The sequence below is a fragment of the Canis lupus genome, chromosome 21 (genome assembly GCF_048164855.1).
Source record: "Canis lupus baileyi chromosome 21, mCanLup2.hap1, whole genome shotgun sequence".
In the NCBI taxonomy this organism is placed as follows: Eukaryota; Metazoa; Chordata; class Mammalia; order Carnivora; family Canidae; genus Canis; species Canis lupus.
The window spans coordinates 713,652-717,805 of NC_132858.1; positions in this window are offsets into that span (position 1 = coordinate 713,652).

Genomic DNA, 4,154 nt, shown 5'->3' on the forward strand with positions numbered 1-4,154 from the left:
GTCTTTGCTGCTCTGCTGTGTTTGTGTTTCTGGCATTTCTCTAGCGCTTCCCATGAGCCAGGCAGCATGCTAGGCTCTGGGGAGGCAGGCCCTGTTTTCCCAGACCTCTGCTCCTGCACCAGCCCCCGCCCCCCACCAGCTGCAGCTCAGCCCTTCCCTCCCTGCCCCTTTTCCCTTTCCTCGCTCTGGGATTCCTGGATCCAGACAGAATCTGAAAAGACTCCCCTTTAAACAGACCATTTGGGCTGGGAAACCCAGAGCTGACAGGTCTGATCTGACTCTTTCCACTCTGCCCCTCGAGATAGATGGGATAGATTCACATTCCCACTCTACAGTCTGGGGCTCCTCCTCTATTCATCTTTCTCCATCCCCCGCAGGCCTCAGGGGTCTAAGCACAGCTTGGTCCATCCTTCCCCTTCACACTTGTCCAGGAGTGTATTTTCATCTCAGCAATCTCTGCTCCACCCTCCTCAGGCACGGAGGGTCTCACGCAGTGCTGGTGAGAGCAGAAACTGGTACAGCTCCTAAGGAGCGCCATTTGGCAATATTTATCAATGTTAGAAATGCATATGCCTTCCGGCCCAATGACTTCACCTCTGGGAATTTATCTTAAAGCCATACACTTGCACACGTGCTGAATGATATAAGTACGAGGTTATTTTTGTAGCATCTTCTCTGTAAGAGCAAGATTTGAAACGACCCAAATGTCCACCCATGGGGGGATGGTTAAGCAGACTAGGATTAAAAATAAGTGGGCTCACCAGGTACTGGGAAAGCTCTTGAGAAGAGATTGTTAGATGAAATGAATACACACGCAAACAGGTGACAACCAGGCTCATACAATGCTATCTTTGCATTGCAAAGAAAGAAAAGAAGATTTGGGGCAGCCCCGGTGGTGGAGTGGTTTAGTGCCTCTTGCAGCCCAGGGCGTGATCCTGGAGACCCTGGATCGAGTCCCACGTCGGGCTCTCTGTATGATGCCTGCTTCTCCCTCTGCCTGTGTCTCTGCCTCTCTCTTTCTCTCTCTCTCTCTGTCTCTATGAATAAATAAATAAAATCTTAAAAAAAAAAAAAAGATTTGCTCGCACTTAGATATGGGAACTGAAAAAGGACACCCAGAATCAGAAACTGTAAAAGGAACAAGAGGGGGAGCAGGGTAGACATGGGATGGGGAGAGGTCTCACTGAACACAATTTTACATGATGTAAGCGTATTACACATTAGAAATAAGTTAAGGGAGGACATCTAGGTGGCTTGGTCTATTAAGCCTCTGACTCTTAGTTTTGGCTCAGGTCATGATCTCAGGGTCATGAGATTGAGCCCTGCGTCAGGCTCTACACTGAGTGTTGAGCCTGCTTAAGGTTCTGTCTCTCTCTCCCCCACTTCCCCCCACCCCTCTCTAAATATATATATACATGTACACACACACACACACACACACACACACACACATATATATAAAGGGAAGGTACTCTTAAACCTCTGAGTTATCCTAATTTGAAACCTACTATAGTTTGTCCTTGAACCTGTTGATCTAAAAATCTCCAAAATCAGGTCTCTTGAATGGGGTCTGGTCATTTGGCCATTTGAGAACTCCCTACGCCCAGTGAAACTGGATCACAGACCAGGCTTCCAGGATCCTGTCTTCCACATCCTCTACTGCTTCTCAGAAGATTCCCTAAGTGTGGAATCCCAAGTAAGGGACATTGAAGGGTGTGCTCACCCAAAACCAAACACCTGAGTGTTGAAGTCTGAGAATTCAGACCAGCTGGGAGAATTCAGACCAGCTCCTCCCATTCGTTAAAAGCAGCCCTCACCCATCCTAGGGTCTTGAAGGCAGTCCTCCAGCCTGCTGGAGCCAGTGAGCCCTGGACAGGGGCCCTAACATCCTGAGGCTTCTTTCAGGCTGGACATGTTCTTCCCAAGTTGGATCCCACTGGGGCTTCCCAACATGTCACATCAACCCTGCCTGAAGGAGGACAGCTCTGACCCCCACCCCGCCCCCGCCCAGGTGACCTGGGAAGGGACTACACTGATCGCAGTGTGAGGTAGTGAGGGTCTTGGCCAGCCTGGAGGCCCTCTGCAGACAGCTCCCTCACCTCTTCCCTGAGTGCCCGCATGTGGCTGGAAACCAGTGGAAAGGAGACAAGCCCCATCCTCAGCCCCAGCCAACTGGGCATACTGGAGAGCCAACAGGCTGGGAGCAAGAGAGGGACCAGAGTGTGGCATCCTCAGGCCCTTGGGAGGACACTTCTGAGGCGTGCGCTACATGGTCTCCCAGAGGGTCTGCAGAAGGACTGGGTACCAACTGCCCATAGACGTGACCCACACTTTAACACCCGGTGATTGATTTTCTTCCTGTCTCTGTCTCACCGCCCCCTCCCTCACCGTGCTCCCTGGGATCACTTTCCAGGTCAATGACTCTCCCCCAGATATTTATCTCTGGTCTGCTCTTGGGGGAGCCCAAACCAAAATAGGGTAATCACACTGCCCTACCATAAACCGTCTCTGAAACCCCACCAGAAGAATCCAACCAGGAGTGATGTGAAGAGACAAAGCCCAAGCTGGAAGTCAGAGAAACAGGGCTCTCCTCCCAGTTCAGACTTCACCATCCACGCAACCTTAGGACACTTCTTCTGGGCCTCTGTGGTCCCCACTGCAAGGGAGAGGAAGTCTAGATAAGTGTTTTTTATACTTGGACCACCTTGGGGAAAACGTTTACAGCTGTTGTCCTGTCCTTTGGTTTTCTTTTTTTTTTTTTTATCATTCAAAATAAACATGATTTTCTCAAGCTCAAGAGAGAGGGAAACTGGTATTAAAACTCAAAGTGCACTTTACTGAATAGCAAGGAGAAAATTGGCACCGACTCTCAGCCACTACCGCATTGACAGCTGGGTTGTTCAAGAGGTGACAACATGGAGGCAGCCAATATTTTACACTTCCATCCTGAAATTAGATCCCAGAGGGCATGGTGAGGTGGGAGGCTGCCCTGGATTGCAAGCATAAACCACTGAGACATATGAAGGCACTAGTGCATGCCATTGTCACGGCTCTCTGGCGGGAGGGTCAGGATCCCCACTACACAGGTGAGGGAGCCGGACAGAACTAAGGTCCCCGGGCTGGTCACGGCTGAAGGGCATCCCAGATCTCACTCTGCACCACACACCTTAGGTCTTACTGGACAAGAAGATCTCTAAGTCCTGTCTTGGGTTTCCACGCTCCTAACTAGAAATTCACTGTTCCTGCCACCACGCTGGGATTCGGACGTCCCAGGCTCACTGGTGTCTGGGCGGATGCTTCGCCCTGGCATGTGTGCACAGTGGCAGGGCAGAGAAGGGCTAGTGGGGAAGGGGGCAAGCGGGGCCGATGGCGGCGGGGCTGTGCCCCGGGAGGTTGCCGGATACACGGTTCTCAGGGGTCGCAACTGGTGACCCAGTGACAGCAGAGCTCCCTGTCCTCGGTCTCCATCCCGCCCCCGTTAACAATAGCACCATCCTCTTTCCGTCTGTTGTGTGAAGTGGGCTCCACCGCTCAGATCCCCCCACCCTTTGGACTGACGATCTTTTTCTTTGGGACGGACCACTTATTTTCCCAGCTGCCGGGTAGGCTGTGGGCCAATAGGTCTCGGCCTTGGGCCCCTCGGGAACCCGGGCTGAGGGCAGCTGCCCTGCCAAGGTCACACCCCTTTCCCGAGGTGGCGCAGTTAGAGTCACCCTAGAGTCACCGGTCAGCACGGGGCAGGGGTGGGGTGTGGCCGGAGCCAACTCAGGACTACTCAGGACTGCTCTGAGGGGCCCTCGGAGCTGCCAAGGGGCTTGGCGGAGGCTCGCGACCCTCCCTCTGCTGCACTCCCTGCCTTCCGCCCACAGGGGCCCTCAGGAACTGTGGCTCCTGCCCCATACAACCCCCCACCCAAGGAACCCAACCTGCAAAGCCTCCCCTGTCCATCTTTTCCTATTTCCCTGGAGAGCCCCCCAGCATCAAAGGCAGCAGGTGCTTCCACAAGAGCCCACCCCACTCCAGTTCGGGCGCGAGTTTTTCTCCCAAGCTGGGAATGGGGGGTTGAGCTGCGGTGCTGGTTTACCACCGGGGGCTCGGCGTGAAGTTGCCCCACCTCTCCGAAGGTCTGGAGTGAATGAGCAGGTAGCCTGGGG